Source organism: Lycium ferocissimum, chromosome 9 (genome assembly GCF_029784015.1).
Source record: "Lycium ferocissimum isolate CSIRO_LF1 chromosome 9, AGI_CSIRO_Lferr_CH_V1, whole genome shotgun sequence".
Lineage (NCBI taxonomy): Eukaryota > Viridiplantae > Streptophyta > Magnoliopsida > Solanales > Solanaceae > Lycium > Lycium ferocissimum.
The window spans coordinates 34,160,011-34,171,843 of record NC_081350.1 but is presented as its reverse complement, the minus strand read 5'-3'; the positions used below and the strand labels follow the sequence as shown (position 1 = coordinate 34,171,843).

The following is an 11,833-nucleotide window of genomic DNA, read 5'->3' as shown; positions in this document are numbered from 1 at the left end:
TTTTTTAAAACAATCCAGATTTTATTTGAAAAATAAAAATGTCCTAAAAAAATGAAATCATGAAAATCTAGATTTTTTAAGACATTTTAAAAAAAATCCATTTTTTCAGATTTGTTTTAAAAAAAAATCAGATTTTTTTTTTTAAATATCCACTTTCATTTTTAAAAAGAAAATTCAGTTTTTAATATTTTTTTTTAAAATTGCCACGTAAGGGAAAAGAATTTTAAAAAATAGAAAACAAATAAATATACGTGTGGCAAGAAGAGTGTATGTCACCCTTCCATAAGAGAAGAGATATCCGCTGCAGCGTAACTATTCCATTTTAAAAGTCGTGCATATACTGACCTTGAAAAGATAAAGTGTTTTAAAGAATCATGAAAGTTCAGAGTAATAGTTTCTTATCCCTAGAACCCCTCCGAATTCAAAAACTTCACAGGGTTTTTGCTTTGAAGTATAATGCAAATACTCTTAAAATGACATTTTTAAACATGCGTACCAAACAAAACAAAAAATGTGTAGGAAAACCACTTATTTTCCGAAAAAATATTTTCTTTGGAAAACATTTTCCTTCATACCATCCATACTCTTGGTGCAAAAAAGTATTTGCCCCTCAAATAACTCTACCCGCAAAAATGGGAATCAAATATGTCTACCCACTAAGTCTTTTAGCAGATGGAAAGAGATTACTTATCAGCCATTTTTAACACACCCAATAAATGATAATCTACACATATTTCCTTCTTGATTTGCACAACAACACGCCTAGCCAATAAACGGTATGGAAAATACCTCATTTAAGTGCACAGTTGGGTTCCGCAACTTCAACTTTTCCAACTCACCATTTAAGAATTTTGTATTTAGGGCCAAGTCAATCGCTTAACTTCATATTGACTACTCCCTCCGAATTTCGCTTAGGGCCTGTTTGGAAAGCCACCTGGTAATTGGAATTGGTGTAATTACTAGGTAGTAATTACACGGCCCAGTAATTATACAGTTGTGTAATTACAATGATATGTTTATTTGTCGTAATGTAATTATAAGTGATATTTGGTTGCACAAGTGTATTTACACATTTAGTTTAATTTAATTATAAAAATATTAAATTAATATTTAAAAAATATTTGCCTTTATAAATGATAGGGAAAGGTTCAAAACACACTCTAACTTTCGGCCAAATCGCTTATAACACACTCAACTTTTGCGGGAGTCCTATGACCCCCGGACTATTTTTTTATGTATTATTGAGGGTATTATTGGTGACGTGGACTCAATAATACCCAATATTGAGGGACTCACTTTTTTGTCCACGTCACCCAATAATACCCTCAATAATACACAAAAATAGTCCAGGTAAAAATAAGGGTGACTCGCAAAGTTGGGAGCCAAGTAGCAATTTTGGCCAAAGTTGGAGTGTGTTTTGAATACTTCTATTAAATTAGCTGTTTAATAACACATTGTTTCTTGAAAATATATTAATTAATTATCATATATTTGTAACTAATATTGTAAAAAAAAAAATTGATATATATATTTCAAATTAATAATATTTAATTTTAATTAATTATAAAACTTGAAAGAAGACTTTTTTTTGTGAGATCGTCATGAATAAGATGTTTGACAAAAATATAATATTTATAAATACAATGCCATACATTATTCAAATTTTTGACACAAAAAATCCATCAACTGTAAGTGAAAAATAAACAACACGCAAAAGTCAATAGTACTAAAGCAAATAACTTAAAATTGAAAATATAACCTAAATTCAAAATCCAAAAGAAAAAGTTTAACATAATACTCTTATGTCAAATTCAAACATTACATAAGCAAGTTCTAATGTAACTTAAGTAAATAATTCGAAAAAAAGGGAAAATATAAGTCTATAATCTCATTCACAACGAAATTCTACTTTAATAACGTCACTCGTTATATGTCAAGTTTGTTAATGACTCATTCTGTCCAATATTAAGAGCTGTAGTTTCAAAAATTAGAATAATAACACGATTCCGCTAAATGAATAAAAAAAAAAATTAAAAAAAGAATAAAAGAAATAAAAAATAAATTAAAAATTAAAAATAAAAAGAAATTAAAATAAAACAAAAAAGAAACAAACTAAAAAGTAACCACGTAATTACAAGATATAATTACACCCAATTCTCAAACCCACCCACCCCTCTCCCCGTGAAAATTGAAGAGTGTAATTACACCCTCTCAATTACACCCAATTCCCACCTAACTGTGTAATTACTTGGTCAAAAAAACAGGTCAAACTGTATAATTACATCCAATTTCAATTACCTGGGTGGCTTTCCAAACAAACCCTTAGTCATTTGCACACCCTTTAAAAAATACCACTTAACTCGTTAAAATAAGTAATTTGACTAAATTAACTCTAGTTAAATAGGTATTGAATTTGGTCAATTAACACTTAATAAGGACAAATTTGAAAAAATAAGTTTAATTTTTTTTTAATTTGATAAGTGGAACTCTTTTTGAACAAAAAATGAAGACTAAGTGGACACTCTTTTTGAATCAGAGAAAGCATTTGTATTGAAAGGTCTAATATTTAAGACTTTTGAATCTTGTGGTCCTGTATAATGTCCTAAAATGTTTTTGATTCTTGTAATTTTAAACTTGTCATGTATGATGTTTGAATTGTCAATTTACTAAATATAGAAAGATGCACTCTTTTTTAGACAGATAAAAAAGAAAATAAGAAACTTAAATTGGGCGGGAAAAAAAATTGGGACGGAGGGAGTAACTTATAGAAGTCCTTTCTGTATTAAACTAATTCCACACCAAAACTCTTCATAGACGTGTACAAGAAAAAAAGTTAAGCGTAAATTCATTTTGCATCAATACTATGTTGAGTTCCTTTGTTTTAAAAAAATTATACAACTCTAAAAAGAAAAGAAAACAGAGAAACACAATATACTTAAGATTGGTTTGAATCGTCAACTTACTTAATATAGAAAGAGACATTCTTTTCGCAACAGATCACTTCTCGAAAGTAAGACATTTAAATTGAGATGGAGGGAGTACTTCCGTTCAAATTTAGACAAGCTTTCCTTTTAGTCAGTTTAAAAAAGAATGTCACCTTTTTATAATTAACAAAAAAACTTAACTTTAAAATTTTCATTTTACTTCTTGTCGTTACTTCTTTGTTCACTTCAGTTATTGGTTATCAGTTATCAGATCAGTTTCAGCTTCAGTACTTACAACTCTTTCTTTCAGTTGCTTTACATACTAGTGCAATTCAAATGTACTGACGTCCTTTTTGGCCGGGGCCTGCATCTCGCGATGCAGGTAACGATTTATAGGTTGACGACGCGTTTAAGCTGGACATCTCGTATCCGCTATCGCGAGCCCAAATGTTTCGAGGCATTATCCCTCTTTATAGTCTTTATAGCATTTCAGTTAGTAAGGTATGTCGGGGGCCTTGTCCCGGTAAACAGTTACCATTTTCATTATTCTTAGAGGCTTCATAGACGATAGTTGCAGTTCAGTCAGATGTTTAGCAGGCTTTTGTGTTAGTCTTGTTTCGCTACTTATTCGTACTTTCGTGCTTATTCAAATATTTTCGCATTTATGATATTTCAGTCAGACTTTTAGTAGACCAGAATGTGTTAGTGTTATTTCCGCATTCAGTATATTTTGATGTCACATGTTGATTCAGCCAGATAGTTGATTCGCTCGGTCACATGCAGTCAGGCACTGTGTGTCGTGTTACGCCCAGGCCATGGTTCATCAGGGCGTGATGTAAGGAAATTTTCAAGGAAAGCGAAAATAGTTCCCTTCCTTAATTATTAATCACAGAAAGGGGATTTCAATCGAAAAATATAATCGAGGTTTACCTAATTTTATTATTATAAATTTCGCTTTATTAGCCGCAAAAAAAAAAAAAAAACAATAGATAGTTGAAACATTAGTTATTGCACGTGTATATATATAATACACAATTGACACAAATTGTCTTTTAGGCTAATTTTTTTCTTTTGCCTTCGAGATCTTAACAATATTTGCTTTTGATAGTTATAGTTTAATAGGTCAAATCTAAAATTTTCACCCTAGCTAACCATTTTAATGTCTCCATCCAATATCTTGTTCTTTCTAATAATGATGGTGTTGAAGCAATTGCAAACACTTCAAATTTGGTAAAAACACACTTCTACTGAGTACTTATATCGAACTAATGGATACATAACGTGTTTGAATACACTCAACTATCACTTAAGGTTAACTAATTAATGTGTAATTTTTCACTTTATTAAATCACTTAATTACAATATGTTGAATTGATTTGGCCTCCACCAACATAAATACCGAATAACTCTACCAAAACAGGAATAAAATAACTCTACCCACTAAGACTTACGTAGATGGAAAGAAATCACGTACCAGCATATTTTTAACACATCAAATATATGACAATCTACACATATTTCCATCTTGATTTGCACAACAAAGAGGACTAAATACCTATAATGTTTTTTTTTTTGGAAAAAAGAAAAGGCATAAGACAAGATGAGTTGAGATCATTTTTCTTTTAGGGTTAAAAACGAAATCATTATAGAAATAAAATTGAGATCTTCACTTTCTTGCTTACCTCTACTTTATGAACTCTTCTCACTCGTTTGAAAGCTTTAATGGGCTAAACCTTGAATCCTCTTTTTTTGGTGCAAAACACCATCAAAATAGCGAGTAAACTCAAGCTAATCCTTCAGCTACCGGATCTGTTGTTCTTCAATTTTACAAACACATGGTGTCCCAAAAAGATTCCCATAAAGACATATCTCAATTTATAATACATTTCCTTGACAAAATCAGTTATGAACTATACTACCTCCACTAGTCTGAACAATGCCCTGTGCTTAATACTAATAAATTGTACAGACTAGAACAGGGACCTTGTAAAGGGGAAGAAGAAGAACAGAAAACTGTAATCTAGCAGATACTCGATACAGTAGTCTTCATTCCTCAAACGAGATTTTGCGCTTAACATTAACATGATCGATTGTCACGCTATAGCTAACAAAATATGATAAGCTAAAGTTATAGAGCAGTTGAGCAACATTAACAATTACCCTTGTTCATAGAGCAGTAAAAATACTAGTACATGCTTTAGTCTTTCAGCTGCATAACTAACTATACTAGATGTGTAGCGCAAAGCTACTTTCTTGAACATACCAAAATAATTTGAGCCATACGCCTGTGCTTCTGAGCAAGATTCTCAAAAACCTTATGAACATCAAGGATGCCTGTCAAGTAAATGTGAAGGTAAATAAACGGCCAAAAGCTACATCCAGAATAAATCGGACATACAAGTTAAAGGGTAATAACAAGGGATGAGGGATAAAGAGGATCTTGTTCATCCAATATTCGTTTATATACCAGTTAAACAGTGTCTAAGTTGTATCACCACAGGCAGACAACAAATCTCAGTTTGCAAGTGCGGTCACCTTCTCGTATCCTATTTTGAAGAGTGCTTTTCTGAACTTTTTAAGGTTTCAGATTACATGGATTTACTCAAACGAAACATCAGAAATTCCAGTGTACGAACTTCTCATGTTCACGGGCAGTGAAACAAGTAAATTTACTTATTTTCTAATTACTGAGATTTAACCACTCCAATAAGGTAGGACAGGACTTTAGTTCATAGATGTCACTGGGGTCATGTCTAGAGGGTTAACATAACAGAGAATTTACAAGAAAACAAAATAAGGATAAAATCATACAAGTATTGGATATCATCACTTCAACAAAAGTTAAATGACAAAAATGCAGCAGTTTCTTTATCAACACAACATTTACTATAGACACTAACAGAAAAGGACATAACAGGAATTCTCAGCTCACAGGACAATAAAAGGCCCAGAAAGCACACTAAACAATAAATTTCTTGCATTTATTGTCTCTCCATCAGCAAATTCACCATCGTCTACGATTAGGTTTATTCTCTTCCTAATCTTAACACCATCAACATGTTGATCATCTTCATAGTCTCCCAAGTAATCTAATGAGCCAGTGGCAGGTATTTGATGGTCTTTTAAAAGCAAAAAAAAAAAATTACACATACTTTTAAAACGTTCATTTTATTAATGGGTGAAACCGTGAAAGCTTTCTAAATAAAACAATGAGGCAAATTACAAACCCTTTGTCACCTGTTTCATTGGTTCACTTTATCCCCCATGAAACCTTTCCACTTACCAGAATTGTGGTATAAAATCGATCTGGAAAACAAGAAAATTTCTTGTCCCTTACGTCTTCTTCATCCCACATTCTTCACCTAGGTTGAATGTCACTGGAATCCTTCCGCGATCATCTCTGACGTGCCTTATACCAACACCAGCTTGCAAAACTACAAATAATGATCCCAGTGATTGTAAGATGTTATACTTTCTCCCCGGTGCTAGTTTCACTATGATATGACTTTTTGTGGGTTCGGAGCCATCAACATCACAAACTTTGACGCAACCGCCATAACCGACCGCATAAAATGGCCACTAAAGTATAACACAATACTAATACGTCCGTAGTAGGTCGACTTCTTCCTAATCCTGGTCCATAACAAATCTCCTGGTCTCCAAATGCTAAGGAACTTGAAGAGTCCCTCAATGACTATGAGAATATAGTCAGATGTATGAGAAGAATTAGCTGACAGAACTGCTTTCTCGACAAAGGTCCATGGCTCTTCCGTCGTGAAAGTTTCATAATGTTCGGTGGTATTTTGATGGGGCAACTCAATCTGAACACTAGAGAAGGAGTGTAGCAGACTAATTTCACCCTCGTCTTTCCCAACTGTGGTAAGTCATCCCATAGTCTCCATACATCGTTTTCCACTAGCTTTAGGAATCCGCTTCTTCAAAATCATGCCATTATAGAGACCGAAGAATTTCCTACAAGTGTCATCATCCTTTTCCTTAGCTAGCATTAGCCATGGAACCCTAGGTAGGTCACTGTTAAAATTGTCCTTGGTGGACACAGAGTGCCATGATTTGCAGACAGTCCCGAAATTAAGGTAGTCTTCAATCAAATTTACGCGTCTAACTATTAGAACCAACAGTTCATGTTGAAGTTCCGACCAATCAGGCATCTCTCGCAGTTTCACCATTTTCCTGATAAATTCTGTAACGAGTTTGGCAGGAATTTCACTTTTGGTGAGGTTACATTCATAAATTTCAAACACGAGATCTAAGGTGAAATAGATAAACGAGAGAAATAGAGAACAAGAAGAAGCACACAATTAGACAAAAATAGTCAGCCAATTTGATAAATGATATTACTGACAACAAGTAAAAATACTCATTTTCAGCATATCTAAAAAGATTTCTCTTTTCTTTTTGAGAAATTGGATTTAGAGAAAGCTTAAGATCAATGGAGACTCACTGTTTGCATCATTTAACAAATATCAATATCTCCAATACCCCAACTAAGAAATCTCAAATTTATCACCCTTTTGATCTAATAGCTCCACTATAATTCTCTAATAAAACTTGTAATCATCATAATTAATATTACCAGCCCAGTAATTCTTCCTCAGATCCAAGCAGAAAAACCAACACTCAAGTTAATCCACAACAACATACCCAAAGGTCATTCCACAGGTGGGGTCTGGGAAGGGTAGAGTGTACACAGACCTTAGCTCTACCTTTGTGGGTTAGAGAGGCAACACTCAAGTTAATCACAGAAGAAAAAGACTGAAACCCCACAATTAATTAATTGATTAGCAGGTTGATGAGATGGTAGTTAATCATGGACAACACCAAACACGAGAAAACAAACAACACTTATAGAAAAGAAAAGTGACAAAGGCAGCAACTTTAGCCTTTATTATTTGTAATAAATGGAAGAATTACTAGAATAAATGCTTCATAAATGTGTGTGTGTGTGTGTGTGTGTGTGTGGTGTTTGGGGGGTGGGGGGGTGGGGGGGGGGGATAAAGGGGTACCGAATGATCAAGGTTGATGTGAAGCATTTTACAATATTTTTTTGGTAAAATATGACATAAATGTCATACTATTTTATATAACCATACCTAATCCAGTTTAGTGTAACCAATCAGATAGAATCAATCAGATCTTTTCATTTTTTTGTACTTTTAGTAAGAGTGAAGTGCGGAATTTCGGCCTAAAATGTGCACTTTTGGTCAAAAGATTCACTTACTATATATGTTCAATTTACCAGTTTTCAAAAAGATTCACTTACTGTATATGTTATTGTTGGGAGTAGAGGTGTATGTATATCGGGTTGGTTCAGGTTTTTACCGAATCAAATTAATCGTGTCAATTTTTTTCTCTATATAAATCAAAACAAATTAATTAAAGTCCAGTGTTTTGGACGGTGCGCGGCGACAAAAGGCGACAAGGGCCTGCCTCGCCTTAAGGCGAGGCAAGCGGCGAGGCGCTCGCCTTTTTGAAGTGCGGCGCCAATAAATACCAAAAAATTAAAATATTTAATTGCATATGCAAAATAATCAAAAATCTCACTAGCAATAACATATTAGCAAATATTTCAATTCAAAAATTAAAAGTAGATAGTAGATACTAAAAATCTAGAACTTGAATGACTCAATAATTCATAAGTGATAAGACAAGCAATACTAAAATTCAAGCAATAGTGCAATACTAAAAGTCTATTCAAATTCAAGATCTTCAATAAAAAACAGAGGAGAAAATAGAAAAAGAAAAAAACAGAGGAGAAAATAGAAAAAGAAAAGAACAGAGGAGAAAAAACAGGGACGCGTACAGAAAAAGAAGAAGGAAAAAAAATGCAGAAGTCGCCGGAAACAGAGGAGGAGTCGCCGGAAAAAAAAAAGAAGAACTGAAGAAGAAGCAGAAGTCGAAAACAGAGGAGGAAGAAAGAAGAAGAAGAAGAAGAAGAAGGAGAAAGAGAGAGCGCACCTGAAAAGCTTGAAGGAGAAGAGAGGAGGAGGCAAAAAAAACCCTGGCCGCTGTTTTTCTTTTGATAATAAGTTTCATTTAAGTCTTGTAACTTCTTTTAATTGCTTCTTTTTTTAAAAAAACTACTGTCGCCTCTCCTTCACTGGCGCCTCCCCTCGGCGCCATTAGCTCCTTTGGCGCGCCTTTTGAAGGTGACCTCTCCACAGCCCTAAAAGGCGTTAGAGCCACGCCTCTCGCATTTGGCGAGAAGGCGCTCGCCTTTCACAACACTGCTAAAGTCGGGTTTCTAACATTTCTCAATTTTTTGACTTTTTAAATCGTGGTCCGATTTGAAGCATTTTACAATATCTTTTTGGGGTAAAATATGACATAAAATTTCATACTATTTCATACAACCATACCTAATCCAATTTAGTGAAACCAATTACACACACGACTTTTTTTTTAAAAAAGGTAACAGTTAGTCTATATATATCCACAGGTACACACAAGACTGGCAACCACAACACCACAAAAGAGAGAAAAATATCTTGCTCTTTTTAATAATGACGGGGAACGAGTAAATTTGTAAACACTTCAAATATGGTAAAAATTTACACACATCAAGTATTTACATCGAACCAATGTAGACATAACGTACTTGAATGTAGTCAACTATCACTTAACCTTAGCTAATTAATGTATATTTTCACTTCATTAAATCACTTAATCATGGTATGTTGAATTTATTTAGTGTGAATATTCGGTGCAGATAGTATTTACCCCTCAAATATCCACGGGTACTTGTTTCCCCCACCAGCACAAGTATCGGATAACTCTATCCACAAAAATGATAATCAAATTTCTCTGCCCATAAGTAGATGGACAGAAATCACTTATGAGCCAATTTTAACACATCAAATATATGACAATCTATACATATTACCTTCTTGATTTGCACAACCAAGGGGAATAAATACCTATAATGAATTATTATTATTTTGGGAAAGAAAAAAAGGTCCAAAGTCAGGTAAGTTGAGATCCTTTTTTGGAGATCCTTTTTGGTTAAAATGATATTATTGTATATATATATATATATATATATATATATAGACTGAGATCTTCTCTTTCTTGCCTACCTCTACTTTATGCTTATAAACTCTTCTCGCTCGTTTGGGAGTGCAAGATGATATCGTTACCAAGACAAAGCTTGAAAGCTTTCATGGGCTAAACTTTGTACCGTCTATTTTTTGGTGCAAAATTTCATAAAAATATCAAGAATCTCAGCTAATTCTTCAACTACCGGATCTCTTATTCTTCAACTTACAAACAGATGGCATCCTAAACAGACGCCCATAAAGACATATCTCAATTTATAATGCATTACCATGTCAAAATCATTGATGAACTATACTATTTTCACTAGTCTGAACAATGCCGTGTGCTTTTTGCACAATACTATTAAGTTGTGCAGTAGATACTTTCAACATTAGTCTTCATTCCTCAAACGAGTTCTTTGGGATTAACAGTAACATGATCGCATTGTCTCACCATCTAACACAATAGGATAAGCTAAAGTTAGATAGTAGTAGAGCAACATTAACAGTTCCCCTTGTACATAGAACAGTTAAAATATTACATGCTTTGGTCTTCAGCTCCATATACTAGTTGCGTTAGCTGCTTAAGCTACATTCTTGAAGGTCCAAAACAACTTTAAGTCATAAGCAGGCGGTTCTGGGCAAGATTCTCAAAAATCTTACAAACATCAGCAGATGTAACGGGCCTCAATGGATCAAAGGATGCATGTCAAGGAAATCTAAAGGTAAATAAACGGCCAAAAGCTATATCCAGAATAAATGGGACATACCAGTTAAGGAGTACTACTTAGGGATGAGGGATAAAGAGGAGCTCATTCACCCAATATTAGTTAAACAATGACTAGTGGAACAACGAGAAGTTTGGTTCTACTTTTGCTTCTCCTTCATCCAATACTCGTTTAGATCGTTGTATCACCCATAGGCAGACAGTCAATTTTAGTTTGCAAGCTCGGTCATCTTAATTTCAGATTCCATGGATTTACTCAAATTACAGATCAGAAATTCCAGTGTACACACTTGTCATCTTCAATGGGAGTTAAAACATGCAAAATTGCTGACAGGACACAGGCAAACATCCAAACTCTTTACATAGTTAACCAAATAGTGGAGCAGTTTCCTTATCAACACATCATTTACTGTAGACAGAAAACTCATTTTACCTTGTAATAAATCAATTCCCACTTGGACTTCGAGCCCTTGAAAGAAACAACTTCAAATCACAATTTATTGAGGCAGATAAATAGAAAAATCTAAAACGTTCTTTCTTTTCTACAGACAGCTACAAAATAATTACATAGAATATCAGTTAGTATATCAATCACAATGGTGACTGCAACTCAATATTATTAGATTGTGAAGAGTTTCCAGTAAGAAACTTGATAATAAAGACAATACGGTTTTGTAGAAAGAAGATTTGTAGGCAGTAATGCATTCCAACACAACATACCTTTAAACAAGGAAGAACAACAACTAATTGGAATATCTTTGTCCAATTATATAAAAAAATAGAAAGATACATAAATCAAATTTGAAGGTAAATGACACGTTGTAATTATTAACAAAAAACAATGGGACTTTCAGGGTAAAACAAGAACATATAGCATAATGAATAGAGTGAATAAAGAAAAGGGGACTCACTCAACAGAGAGTTGGTGTGACCCAAATTGGAGGACAAACACGACTGAGGGAAACACCCTCATAATGCGGCTGGATACTTCCATCTGCTATGTTGAACACCCCCATGTTCAAGCCCCCTCCTTCTTTAGACTTAATGTATGCATGTAAACAATTATCTGTAAAATAAATATGATTGGGCTTGATTTCCGGGACACCGAGAAGCTTGGACCGAAAGAGAAG

The 11,833-nt window shown here is 33.7% G+C and overlaps 1 pseudogene; it reads right to left on the bottom strand.

Annotated features, from left to right (window-relative positions):
• Positions 1-5,617: 5,617 nt before the first annotated feature.
• Positions 5,618-11,187, bottom strand: LOC132030386 (uncharacterized; annotated as a pseudogene).
• Positions 11,188-11,833: the final 646 nt, after the last annotated feature.